Consider the following 15221-nt stretch of genomic DNA (forward strand, 5'->3'; position numbering starts at 1 on the left):
TATACTTTTCTGCTGAGTAGTTAAGACCAAGATAAAGAAAGATCTGTATAACAAAAACCATGATCGATCTCATCTGATCTCGGTAGCTAAGCAAGGTCAGGCCTGCTTAGAACTTTGATGGGGGAACCTCCTTCAGATGAAGTAATTTCCTTTGAATGGCAGTACGGAGAGGTATTTTCCAGATGCTGGATTTCTGGTGTTCCTGACTCTTCTTGCCTGGTGAATGCCTTGGGGTTTCAACTCATGATGTAACTATGTCTTCCTTTTGTCACTTGCTTCTTCTTCAGATTGTTGTTGACCTTTTCTATAAGCTGATCCTCCAGTTCAGAGAAGCCAATTCTCCTAGACTTTAGATAGCTGAAGTTGTTTCAATATGAAGGTTGCGGTGGGATTGTTAAGCAGTTATTGAACATAGATATTGTACACTTTTCTTCCCCTGCCTTCCTCATTATTTTTTTTTCAGTACAAAAAGCTAATTAACTTAGAGTAACACAAATGTAAAATATACACTCTATTAATGAGGAGTAGGTTGCAATGCAAATTTTACAACTAATTTAGAAGGAATGCCATTTTGAGAACTGTTTGTGAAAGTCCCCCTCCCCTCAAAATTTGACTTCGGACTGGGGAAAACTAATGCTTTAATTACAAGTTAGACAAACAGAATCTGAAATCTTGTTTAGTGGCTTCAGATATAATGAGCTTTCAGAAAGCAATGAGAAGGAAAATGATCATTTATTTATGTGGGTTTTGCTGCTTGGCATTTTGTGTTTACATTTGGTTGGTGTAATTGTCTATTAAGACTTAAAAGCACTGTTTCCACTGTAAGGGTGAATATCCTTATGGTGCCTTACAAAGTCAAGTAGTCAGCCCAGATGAAGAGTACTTGTACTCCTGGGCTGGATAGAGTACCTGTGACCAGCATCGGAGATTCAGGGCAGAGCAAAACCCAGGACAATGTCCAGTTTTCTGTCTCCATCCTGCTGGTTGAAGACAACTTGATGGTATGAAGCCGTGCATTGCCTTTTGAATATTAGCCAGTAATGCGACTCATACATAACCCACACTCTTCTGAGCCTTCAGTCTGATTTGATTGTGTAGTTAATGTATACTGAATTTCTTAGGATACTGTGATTGCTCTGGAAAAGAACATGGGACCAAGACTCTAGAGGAGTAATGTGAAGTAAGGTTGTCTTGACTTGCAATAAACAGCCTGTCAACTCGGATGCTCGGATGCTGGCAGATGCACTTGGTCTAATGCATTGAGTTACTGCCTGTCTTTTATTTCAAAGCAGTGGTGGCAAACCTATAGCACCTGGGCCACAGTGGCCCTGCAGAGCACTCTCTGCTGGCACATGAGCCAAATATACCAGTAGTGTTGACTAAACTGTAACCTCAGCATCCAGGTTTAAATGCAATGTTGGCACTTGGCAATAAATAAGCAGGTTTTGCGTTGCAGTTTGAGCACTCTGTCTCTGAAAGGTTTTCCATCACTGCTTTGAGCCTTATGCTCCAAGAAGACAGAACTACCCATGCGTTAGTCATCTCTGAGTCCTATCACTGCGACCTGTGCCTAGCAGACATTAAGCAATGGCCCAAGTGCTGTCAGATCTAATCATCTGTGCTCTCCATCACTGACTCATGTTGTTTTTGCAGTCCTCTGCCTCGATCCCTCTAGCTTTTCCACTGCATTCTTTCCTTGCATATCCACATATAGATTTCTCTTTTATCCAGTCTTACTCTGGACCTTCCTGGTGATTCAGTTCTTGCATCAATGGTAACGTACTACATAACTTATTTCTTAGATTTATTGTATTTTTCTGATCTTCCTCCATCAAAATATCACTGCATTAAATTCTTGTCAATTGTTTTCAATAATGAACTTCTTACTTAGAATGTTATCTGGCATGTAATATGTGTTCAGTAAGTTTTTAGCCAATGAATGAATGAGTAAATGAATGAGTCTCCTGAGATGAAACTCTTTTAATACAGTATTTGAACTTTATACAGTACTCTTGAACTTAATTTAATGACATTTCTTTCCTGTTGATTCATTTCTGCCAAATAATCCTATCAAAATTTTATCCATCTAAAAATTACTTTGCTGGAGCCTCAAATTTTCAAGCTTTCTCTACAGTTTGTAGTTTAATCCACACCTAGGCTGAACCTTCTTGATAACCTGAAAATGCTATTGATGATTTCTAATGGTCAGTTTAAGAAAGTACCACTTTTTAAAGCATGGTATTATTTTAAAATCATAATATTTAAAAATAATACTACTTTTCTGAAAGGCAAGATCTCAGATATTATCACTTATTTCTTTCAAGGCTGGGCAAGGAAACATTTGCTTCCTACTTAGAATACACAGAGCTACCCATAGTAAATAAAGATGACATGGGATAGATTCATCACCACAGTTGGCACCCATCACAACAGTTTCCTAAATAGTCTACATTTGGGCAGGCCAGTTGGGGAAGAATGGCTGGCCAAAAGTCTTTCTGGCTTGTAAACAAGCTTCTTGGCTGAATTTTCTTATCTTGAGGTCACTAGTTTGAAAGAGCCCAGATTCCTGGTGATTAAAGTGCTTCTATGTGACAGATGGGCCACAGCATGTCTGGGAAATCGTATTGTCTCAGGCCAGGCCATGGAGAATAATCATTTCTTATGCTTAGGGTAGGGAAAGATTCAACATCCAGCCTGATAGTTGCTTTTCAGCAGGTCTTGGCTCTGAGGAAGGTGGAAGAAGCTGACCACTTTGAGAGTTAGCTGGGATCTTTGATTGGCAGCAGAGCCCATCTTTAGGTGACTGGAGACCTCAGGAAACCAGGAAGTTGTGGCAAGTTATCAGACAGGGAAAGCAGTATAGAGGCAGGCAGTGGAGTCAACAGAGTGACAGAGTGATCTAATACTCGGCTTTGGGATAGGCATGGCTTCAAATCCTGACTTCATTACTGACCATCAATGGGACTGAGAATGAATTTCAGGTACTATTTTCCTAACATGTAAAATAGAAATAACACTGTTCATTTAATGTCCATAAATATACAATTCGTATGCGGACTGTGAAATGCTGTAGAAATGGATAGGAGATGATCAGCTAGATAAACCCTGCTTGCTGATGGAGTGTCACACTCTTTCTCTTCTTTTATCCAAATTCCACCTTCAAAGGCAAATCAATTCTTTTTCCCATATCTCAGACAGATTTAGGAGATTTCATTCAGGGATCTTTTAGTCTCAACAGCAGTGATGTGAGAAAGAGCTATCCAGAAATGTGAACTGAATTATGCACAAGTCGTGTGTGTAGAGCATGGACACACAGCCAGTACGAAGTGGGTGGAACAAGTGCAGCTGAGCCACGGATGCCTGTGGTTCTTCCATCTGTATTAACATAGTTGTAGGATAGGAAACCAGGAGAGGAGGACAGAGAAAGACAAAGCATCCTTGGGTTCTATGTTAGAGCAACTTGGACGAGTGTGTTTCTTGCAATTGCCCTTTTTCTAGGAGCCTCAAGGAACAAAAAATCTTTCTGAAAGAAGCATCATGTTGTAACTTTCACTTTATTCATTCACTAAATTATTGGATGAACATTTGTTGAACGCCTAATAAAATATGTACCAGATGATGTTTCAGGCCTCGGGCCCAATGCATAGTCACCAAGATCACTGGCTTCATAGAATTATTGGGATAAACATAATTGATTTTCTAGGCACAGTTGTATTTAAATTACATGAAGTAGTACCCTCACTGGAAGTACTCAGCTCCTGCTATTTTCAAAAAAAATGTTACTCCTAGGAACATTTTTCATTTTTAGTTTTTATTGATACATATTTGGAATACATAATGATCACATTTTTTGTGGGGGTTGGCATATGCACCTAATGCATCTTTATTATTTTTTATTCCCTTCTTGTCCTATCTCTTGGTCCTCTTCACATTTGCTAAAGATCTACCCTTGTAGTCTTTCATCTGTCCTTCATTTTGCTCTTTATTTATATTTTAAGTTTCTCGTACAAGAGAAATCATACGATATTTAATCCAGTGCGCTTGACATATTTCATTTAACATTATGGTTTCAATGTGTGTCCATTTTCCTACAAATGACTGAAGTTTATCTTTTCTTATGACGGTGTATGATTTTAACAAAAAACACCCCTGCAGACTATACAAGTACTTTTTTTATTTTTCACACTATTTGTTACTAAATGAGTTGAGAACTACCTAAATGTGCACTAACTTGGGGAAAGTTGAAAGCAATCTGACACATGTTCACTGGGTCTGCATGATGTATTCTATGGTCTGTACATTGCATACTGTATGCTCCCAATTTGATGAAAAGGATGGCCCTTTATGTACAAAATAAAAACAGGAGGAATGAAAAAATATGTCTGTTCCCCCTTATATGAGTTTTTCAATGACTTTTTTGGGGAGATCTCATGATAAATACTAGGATTCAAATCATTGTTTAATTTTATTTAATTATTATTATTATTATTATTATTATTATTATTATTATTATTGGTACAGGGTCTCAATACACAGCTCAGACTTGTGGTGATTCTCCTGCTTTCAGCCTCCCTAGCACTGGAATTACAGGCATGACCCTCCATGCCCAGTCTTGGTGGCTGGCTCAGCGTGCCCAGGGGTGTGGCTGGTGCAGCATGTGATTCTGGGGATCTAACTCTGGTCCCTGTGCTTACCTAAGCAGGCACGTGATCCATGGAGCTATCTCACTGGCCCTCAACCATTACTTAGGGGATGTAACCTTAGAAAAACGACCTAACTAACTAACTGCACTGAATAGCAATGTGTATTACTAGGGTCATGCTTGGAATGCCTGCCATTCTGGTCTTCTAAATATGTACTGCCTGTCATGTCATACCAATTACTCCCATACTATCTCTCAAGTAAATGTTTGTTTGAAAAAAAAAGGGTAATAAACAAAAACAAGAGAGAAGAAAAAAATGTCATAGGACTGTCCTGCTACAATGCTATATATAGTTAGATTTCTAAACTACTGTGTACAAATATGTAATTGTTTATTCCCATTTAAAAATATTTTTCTGTTTTTAAAATATTTCTATTTTTTTTCTTCACATTCTCTAGGGATTTAAAGTTTAACATATCAATACTTGATGGAAAATACCTGTTCCATGTTATGTCTAAGATGTTTGATATTGAGATAGATAGTGAGGTTAAGCTCAATTCTCTATGTTATAGGGTAATAATATGATTAAGCTTCTCTTCTGGAGGGTTAACAACCTAACTTTTCAGACCAAAAATTAGAGAAAAAGAAGGGCTGCAAAGACAGTCAACATTTTGGCCCTAGCCTTCAAAGGTCAGTGAAGACTCAAGACATAGGAGAACCTGTACTATAACATTATGTAACTCAGTTGTGTCCCAAATTTTCTTACCAAGGAGATTACAGGGCTAGAGAGGAAAGTGATAGACAATATAGAGTGTGCCTAAGGAGAGTCACATAGAGAGAAAACATTCTCCAAGGATTTCACAGATAGCAAATTGGTCAAGCAATGGCCGTGACTCATCCACATGGCTGACACTGACAAAAGATATTTACAAACTGCAGTACAGGGTTTCAGGGTAAGTCCTGAGGGGATTTGACTGACCTTGTTAGATACAAAAGTTACATTTTTTGTTATATAGTTCTTGTTTTATCTTGGTCTTAACCATGCAGCAGAAGAGTATAAAACTGAGGTGTAAAAAGTAAAGCGATATTAATATGCTGAGCTGTAAAAGGCTCAAGTCACTAACTTCTGACACTTCCAGTCTTGTGGATAACCCACTACTATTATAGACTACTGGACTATATTGGAATACTCTGCTGAATTCATGTACTTACAATATATAAATGGCAATAGAATACACATCTTTGACAAAAGTAAACAAAAAGGTATATAAATGGACCATTTTGTAGTAGAAAAAATATATATCTGTATATACAAAATAGCATAAATATACAGCTACTTTCTCTTAGTTCATCAAGAAGATTTTGAACTAATAGTATTTAGACACGATATCATGTCTGCATCTTGTAATAAGAATAACTACTATGACGACAACTATATGCAATGCATTAATTACTGTAACTATACTACTAACCTGTTTGGAAACTGTCATTGCTATTTCTCTCAATAAAATTATTAAAGTATATAAAAAGAAAAATGACTTGACTCTTTCTAATGTGAGAATAAATGTGATATTGCAAGGCCAAGTAAATTTTAAATAAAACAATGTACATTGAATATGCCTATAACACCATACCTGGCCCAGAATTAGAAGTTAATAATGATTTGTTTATCTTCATTGTTTTCTAAGATGCCTACAATTAATGTGCATTTTTCATTAATCAGAAAAAAGCCCAATCAATATTATAAAGAGAAATGAGGGTGCTGATATGGATGTCTCACAAGACATCAATGATCTCGCTATGTTATCACCCAACTGTGGGTTATAAATATCAGCTTGTCCACACAATGATCAAGGTAGTGGAAAGTTTTGGAAGTTTTCTTTTTCTTGACAAGAGTCTTCAAAAGGGATTGAACATATATATATATATACCTTTACTTCACAAATATCCAAGAGAGATTTAAATTAGAGATTTAACAGAACCAGAAATAATGTCTAGACTTTGTAGCTATCCAGGAAAGGCTGCTGCATTGGAAGCAGCTTTGTAATGTAATGGGTTCTCCTTTGATCAGAGGAAATCTAGCCAAGAATAGGAGTCCATTTGTGGATTAGCTTATATGAAGAATTCTTTAGAGTATGCAGGTTGAACTGGTTCCCCTTCCATCTTTTGATGCCATAAATACATGAAATAGTAAAAACATGGTTTCTTGCTCCTTTGTATCATCCTTGGAACCACAGCTACACCTGACTCTCAACCAAAGTACAGACATTGTGCTTTGGATGGACTCCTGTTTTTGTGGCCTGCCTGCACCCATTGGAGTGTGGTGGCCTACTGTGCCCCAGCAGCCCTGGAGCAGCTCATTATAAGTGAGTGAGACTTTCTAGAATATTTCCCAAACCAGAGGTGGGAAAAGCAGTCAAGCTCTGTAAAGGGGAGTGCCACATTTATGTGTTGACCACTTTACTTCAATAAACATTTCTGGGAGAAGTGGCAGAAACATCATGAGCTTGGGAAACTTACCTGAAAAATAAAAAGGAGCAGTTATTTTTATTATAGACTTGGGAAGACAATTACATGTCGAAAACTAAGAAAATACAAAAGTATTGTCTTATACGTGAATGGTTCTTTTATTTTTGTCTGCATTGCTGCATGTTTGTGACACAGCATGACAGAACATTGTTGGTCCTTGTAAGTGACTCATCTTTTTCTTTTTCATGCCATTGCTTTTCCCCCTTCCCCACCCTCCACCTCTTATCTTTCTTCTCATTCGTTAAAGGGTTGTGTATCTATTTTCTACTGTCCATCTTTAATTTAGCACTTCGATTTATTTATTTCACTTTACGTTATAGATTCAAGATATGCCCATTTTCCTCCAAAGACTCAGATTTATCCTTCTTTATGGTAGAGTACTGCTCCATTGTGCATACATTCTATATTTTCTTTTTTCATTTATCTGTCGAGGGACATACACATTTCCATGATTTAGCTATTAAAAAAGGAGCTCTTCTACATTTCTGGTGGGACTTTAAACTGGTACAACCCCTATCAGTAGGGAGATCCCTCAAAAAACTAGACGTGCAAAAAAGGAAAAATGTCAAACTGAAGCTAGAGGTTCCATTTGGTCCAGCTGTTGCCCTCTAAGTGTCTTCCTGAAAGAGTTAAAGTCCTCACATTATAGCGATACATGCATGCCCATGTTTAGAGCAGGACAGGCCATAGCAACACAAAAGGTCATGGCTTTCCTCCTCTCCTTAATATACTTCCTTATGTTTTTCCATTTCTCTATTCCTCACAACAACAAGAATGTCTTTCTTTTGTCTGGCTCTCTTTAAATTTGGAAAAAAATATGTTCTTACTCAGTGTACGTGTTCTGTACCCTAAGTAAACAAATTCATAAAGACAAAAGTGTAGACAGAAAATGAAAAAAAATTAAAAGAAGACCATAAGCAAGAATCACTCCAATGAGCTAGGTAGTTTTGTTTGTTTGTCTGTTTGTTTTTCCATTTGACAGGTGAGGAAATTGAGATAAGACAAATGGAATAACTTTCCTAAAGATGTTAGGACAATGGCCTGCCATGCCTGCCCTGTCCCGGGGCACGCTGAGAGGGCAATCGAGACTGGGCATCTCAGCGCGTTCCTGTAATCCCAGATCTTGGGAGGCTGTCAACAGGTGGATCATTACGAGTCTCATCTAGTAGTGAGACCCTGAACACCCTGTAGACCCTTCCATAAACTTAAAAAAACTGTTAGGACAGAGATGTAAAACTGAAACCAGCCCCAATTTTCACAGAGACTAAAGGAAGTCCTGACTGCCCTCATTTGTTGTTTCTATTGAATTAAAAAGAAAGGAAAATATCAAAATGGGATTTAATTTTTCTTTTTTAAATCTATTTGGTCTTTTCAGGGTCTCACTACACAGCTCACACTTGTGGGGATCCTCCTGCTTTGAGCTTCCCCAGTACTGGGATGAAGGGCATATGCATCCCTGGGGGAGGGGGAGGGTGATCCAGCGTGTGGTGTGGAAGATGGAACCACTGTCCCTGCGCTTGCCTAAGTTTGCCTAATCAGATGCTTTAGTCTGCTGAGCTATCTTGCCAGCCCAAGTGTGGGGCTTTTTTGAAAAATAAAAAAAGATCTGCTTAAAGAACAGGTAAAAGACATATAAAAATTTATTTATATGGTCAGTCATGAGACTGAATATAAAGAATATATAATTGATTATCATTACCCTACAACATATGCAGTTGGGTTTAATGTCGCTATCTGTCTGAATATCAAACATTTTAGGCATAAGATGGAACATGTATTAATAAGCTTCTCTTCTGAAGGGTTAACAACCTAAGTTTGCAGACCAAAAATGAGAGAAAAAGAAGGGCTACAAGAACAGCCAACATTTAGGCCCTAGCTTTTCAACTTCAGTGAGGACTCAGGACATAGAAGAACCTATACTGCAACATCATTTAACTCAGTTGTGTCCCAAGTTTTCAAGGAGATTATGGGGCCACAGAGAAATGTGATTGATGATGTAGTGTGTGTCTAAAGAGAGTCACATGGAGAGAAAACATTCTCTCAGGCTCTCACAGACAGCAAATTGGTCAAGCAATGGCTGTGACTCATTCACATGGCTGACACTGACAAAGGATCTAGAAACTGTGGTACAGGGTTTTGGAAGAAGTCCTGAGGGGACTTGACTGACCTTGTCAGATACAAAAGTTACATTTCTTGATATATAGGTCTTGCTTTGTCTTGATCTTGTCCATCCAGCAGAAAAGTGTAGAAATTAGATATGGAAAGTGAAGCCATGGTAACATGCAGAGCTGTGGAAGGCTCAAGTCAACAGATTCAGACATTGCCAGTCCTGTGGATAACCCACTGCTATTGTGGACTATTGGACTATACTGGAATATTTTGCTGAATTCATGCACCTACAATATTTGAATGGCAATGGAATACCCATCTCTGACAAATCTAAACATAAAAAGGAGATGTAAATAAAGGACAATTCTGTATTTGTATATACAAAATTTTTAGGATAGATATGTAGTCACTTTCTCTTAATTCAATAAGAAGAAAGATTTGCACTAATAGTGCTTGGACAAGATATCATGTCAGCATCTTGAGCTATAATGACTACTACAAATACAACAATATGCAATATATTGTTGTAACTCTGCTACCAACCTGTTTTGAAACTGTCTCATTGCAATTTTTTTCTCAATAAAATTAATAAAAAGAATACATAATTGAGATGAAGGAATGGAGAAAAGGAAGGGGAAAATCATGTACATATATACACAGAATAGCTAAGATGATTGTACCACTAATTTCTATCAGTTGTTTGAAGGTAGCAGTTAATGCTTAAAAGTTTTACTTTGATTATTTTTATATGCTAATATCTGTAATCTGAGCAACTACATTGAAGACATTACCTTTCATCCTGTATTAAAAATGTGTATCATTTCTAATGTCTTTTGTACTATCTTTAAAATAACTTAAATAAATAAAAAGGACAAGAAAAAAGAATTAAGGTTTATTGAAAGAAAGTTAATATTTAATTGTTTGACCCATATTACATGCTTGCATCTTGTGACATAGGCAGCAAATTTAATGATAACAATGTGTAACATAAAAATCATTGTTAATTTTTTATTCTTGTTTTGAAATTTTTATTATTGTTTTGTGCTGCTTTGTTTTTGTCTTCTTGATATTTTTTTCTCTTCAAAACAAAATTTAAAAAAAATATTGTCATTCATGGGAAAAAAAGGTTAAAATTTAAATTTGTTGAAGGTGTCAGGCTGAGGCCAAATGGCCTTTTACAACTGGCTCCATCCCCATGTTGGCCCGCTCCATCACTGTGGGCTGGCTGGGAGCATTCTAGTAGAAAATCAAATAGGAGCTGGCCAGATGCTTTGGGAAAGGGTAGCTGGAAGATTCTTCAGTGGAAATAAATCTCAGTGTATGAGTCATAATAGGAAGAGAGACCTTGCTGGCAGGTAGAAGGCACACACTGATGTGTTTTGAGAGGCTGGGGGACTATGATGTAGAGCTTGAGTTATCAAGTGACATGGGACCAGACTCCTGGTGAGTTTCAGGAACCCTAGGAAACCTGCCATCACCATCATCATTCCGGTTGAGCTGCGGATGTAGTACTGTTCTTTGGGCCCTAGACTAGGCAGCAATTTTATTATGATTTGGCAGACACCAGATCTCCAAAGTCATTTAAAACCAGCCCAAATCAAAAGTGACTACCAGGTCATCAATGGAAAAACTGGAATGACAACTATTCCAACCCCACTGTTTTACAGATGAACTCATGGAGACACAGGGACACTCAGGAAGACCAGGGGTTGGAGTTGCTCAGGATTGGGCTTCCATCTGTCCATCTGCTTGGGCCCTAGGTGCGTCCTTCAGTGGCCCTGAGCCCTTAGCTGCTCACAGTAACATGAAGGAAGCACTGTCTCCTCTGCAGAGTGGAGGAACTTGAAATGATGGATGGAAATTCCTGAGCAAAGAACCTGCCCAGAGGAGGAATGGACTATCTGAGAGTCAAAGTAACCTGCCCAGGAACACAACTTGGAAAGGACAAAGCCAAATTCTGGGTTACAGATTTCGACTCAACAATGAACCCTCTTTTTATGATCCTGCCTGCTTTATAATATAAAAAGAAATATTACAAACATAGTGTGTCTTAGTTGCATGGCTTAGACAGCTAGTGGAGAAAGACTGGAAGAGGGATTTTTCTATGGGACAAAGGTCATAAACATTGTTGAACGTTGAACCCAGAAATTTCTCTGGGGCTCTTTCTTTCTCCTGTTCTTCTGAGATGCTTAAAAAAGGGGTCTTAACAACCATCATGTCCATTTTGTTTTCCATAGATTCTGACCTTTACTAGAGTTGCTTTCTGGGAAGTGTTGAGCTGGCTTTCCTCTCTGGTGCTTAGTTTAGTAATTATGACTACTTCAGTGTAACCTCTCTTTGGGACTTGCGTCTAAACTTGGTCCTAACTTTAGGCTCAAAACGTGTATCTGTAGAAGTACAGTTTGTAACCAGTAAGAAAGTTTCGAGGACATTGCTCCATCTACACCACAAAACCAGACTGACTTGCTCCTTTGGTTCTTGTTAATGGCTTGGAATTTCTAACCTTTTTGTTTTCAACTAACTCAAAAGACTCACTCACTTAATCATTTGTTTAGTTTATTCATTTAGCATATACTAAGGTTCTAGAAGCTTCTACATATAGCTATAGAGTTGAGAGAGAGAGAGATAGGAAACAAATTACACCAGTTACACTGTAGAGTACTGTAGCAGAGTGAAGTCAAATCTGTATAAGATGTGGAAGCCATGCTTGGAAATCTTTGGACCTTAGAGGGAGAATTCCAGAAAAGGTGAAGAATTTTTCAAAAAGCTCTAGAGGAATGGCATTCCAGGTAGAAGTCAAGTGCTTGTGTAAAAGTGATGACCTTAGAAATTGTAGAGTATTAATTCTTTCAGAATGTTAAATCATTTCATGAGAATGGAGGCTAACAGGATAAACAAAAGATTAAAATATTTCATGATAAGAATTCAGGAGGCAGCCAAGTTACTCTAAGCTGTGAGTGTTGCCTTTGGAGTTGTTCAGTGTGACAGGCTAAAGGACATTTCAGGAAGAGATCTGTGATAAGAGGCATAGGCTTTTCCACAATGACAAAACAGAAAATAAAAAGCAAGACCTATTATGGCATACAGTAGGTAAAGAGCATGGCCTCAAGGAATAGAATGGTAGGGCTTGTCTTTTTGTTCAAGGACTTTACTACATTCTGCCTTGATTCCCTTACTGAAAAAAATGATATATAAGAGTAGCAAATTCACAAAATGTGGAAGAGAATTTCATAATTTGAATTATGTAAAATATTCTAAATTGTGATTTTAATTTCCTGTGGCCATATTGGTGTTGCTACCAATATTATTCATGGATGGTTAACAAGAATAGAAGATAGGCAGATGGTCTTTTAGATAATTGGATTTTTAATGATGAGGGAGAGGGATTATAAGAGCCTAAGAAAGGAAGTGGAAATAACATTAATAAGTAGTTACAATAATTTGGGAGAGAGAAAATGGAAAGACTAAGATTTAGTAAAGTGACAGAGATGGAAGAGAGAAGGTTAGTTAATGCTGATCTTCTTAACTGAAGTACAAGCTACTTCATTAGTTTGAGTATTAATCTAGATGCTCCAGAGAAACAGAAGCAATAGCAGCTCATACCTAGCTATACTGCTACCTGTATTTGTCTCTATATCTGTCTGTATTTACTTTTGTCTACCTCTACTCTTCCTCTATCTCTATCTCTACCTCTCCCCATACATCTATTATCTATCTCTGTCAGTTTAGATTTACTGTACAAAATCAACTTTAATGATTATTGAAGCTGAGAAATCCAAGACTTGGAAGCATCAAGGGAGAGATCTAGGAAAGCTGATGATATAGTTATAGTTTAAAGGCCTGAGAATCAGAAGATCCAATTACATAAATTCTAGTTCAATTCCAAGATTGAAGACAAGATAAGATGGATTTCTCAGCTCAAAAATAGTCATGAAGAAGAAAGACTCCTTTTCTCCTCAGGATTTCATTTATTCAGGTTAACAGATTGGATATTGTCTGCTCACCCTGAGGAGGGTCATGTACTTTATTTAATCTCTGATTTAATATATATCTTATCCAGTAACATCTTTACAGAACTATCCAGAAATTATGTTTAACCAAATATCTGCACATGTCATGACCCAGTCAAGTTGATACCTACAATTAACTATCACAGGTATCAGGCTACCCTGAAAATCACTGGTTAAATTTCAATGATTAATTTTTATCCAAGGACTAAAGTTTGCTGGGCGCACTTGTCCTAGGCTTGACTTGATTAGTTTTGTATGAGTCTGGTTCTGTTAGAGGTTGGCCGATTTAGAAAGGGTGTGGTGCAGGTAGCCCTGCTTCACGTGTTGCCATCTATATCCGAGACTGGAGGTCTGGCTTAGTAGAGCGTAATCAAGGATTCTTAAGGCATATGCTTGAAGCTGAACATTGCCGTTTCTCCTCATATACTATCAGCAGAAGTAAAGCAATAAGATAGAAAAGTGTTGCTCATCGTGGTACAGGGTGTCAAGGGCATAAGGAGGACCCAAGGCCACCAAGTAAATTCACCAGAGCGAATATTTGACTGGAAAATTGGATCAGCATAAAGTGATGATGGGTTAGAGCAAAGCAGGTCAAGTGTAAGATTATTCCTTACTCAGTTTTGAAATTAAATTTTACTCTATATTTCATGTTGTACCTCCAACACATACATTTAATACATGAACTGACTTCAATGGCAGATAGAATCTATCTATATCTATATCTATATCTATATCTATATCTATATCTATATCTATATCTATATCTATATCTATATCTATATCTATATCTATATAGATATGGTGAGTGAATAAATGAATTTAATAAACTATAACTCATTTATTTTTCAATGAATGAATAAATTAATTAAAAAAATTCTTGAGAACTATGAATTTATTTGCATTGTATAATTTATACATTTTTATTTAAATGTATTTATTTATTTATTTGTAAGACAGTTTCAATAATTAACACATTGCATACATTCTTCCTAGTGGTTATTTGCTGTACAAGATGCAGACATGATATCTTATTTACAAACATTATTAGAACAAACCCTTCTATTCATTAAGAGAATGTAACAATATATCTATCCTAACCACTTTGAATACACAGATACAAAGTGAACATTCATCTGTATACCCTTTTTTGGTTAAGTTCCATTATTTGAATATTATAGGTGTGTAAACTCAGCAAGCAAAATATTCTAAAAGAGTCCAGTAGCCCATAATAGTATTGGGTCTTCCCCTTCACTGGCAGTGTCAGAAATTGTTGACCTAAGTCCCCTACAGCTCAACATAGCAGCATGGCTTTACTTCTTATACTTTGTTTTTATACTTTTCTGCAGGATGGTTAAGACCAAGATAAAGCAACACCTATGCAATAAGAAATGTAACTTTTGGATCTGACAAGGTCAGTCAAGTCCCCTCAGGACTTCTCCCAAAACCCTGTACCGCACTTTGTAGATCCTTTGTCAGTGTCAGCCATGTGGATGAGTCATGGCCATTGCTTGGCCAATGTGCTTCCCATGAAAGCCTGAGAGAATGTTTTCTCTCCCTGTGACTCTCCTTAGACACATTCTACATCATCGATCACTTTCTTCTTTTCCCCCATAATCTCCTTGATCAGAAACTTTGGGACACTACTGAGTTACATGACGTTACAGTACAAGTTCTCATATGTCCTGAGTCTTAATTGACCGTGGAAGGCTAGGGCCAAAATGTGGGCTTTCCTTGCATTTCTCCTTTTTCTCTAATTTTGGTCTGCAACCTTAGGTTGTTAACCTTCCAGAAGAGAAGCTTATTGTTATTACCATACAACCTAGGCTGGTAAGCTTATCCTCTGTATCTGTCTGCATATCAAACATCTTAGGCATAACATGGAACAGGTATTTTTCATCAAGTATTGATATGTTGAACTTTAAGTCCCTACA

The sequence above is a fragment of the Octodon degus genome, unplaced genomic scaffold (assembly GCF_000260255.1).
Source record: "Octodon degus isolate 3935 unplaced genomic scaffold, OctDeg1.0 scaffold00154, whole genome shotgun sequence".
Lineage (NCBI taxonomy): Eukaryota > Metazoa > Chordata > Mammalia > Rodentia > Octodontidae > Octodon > Octodon degus.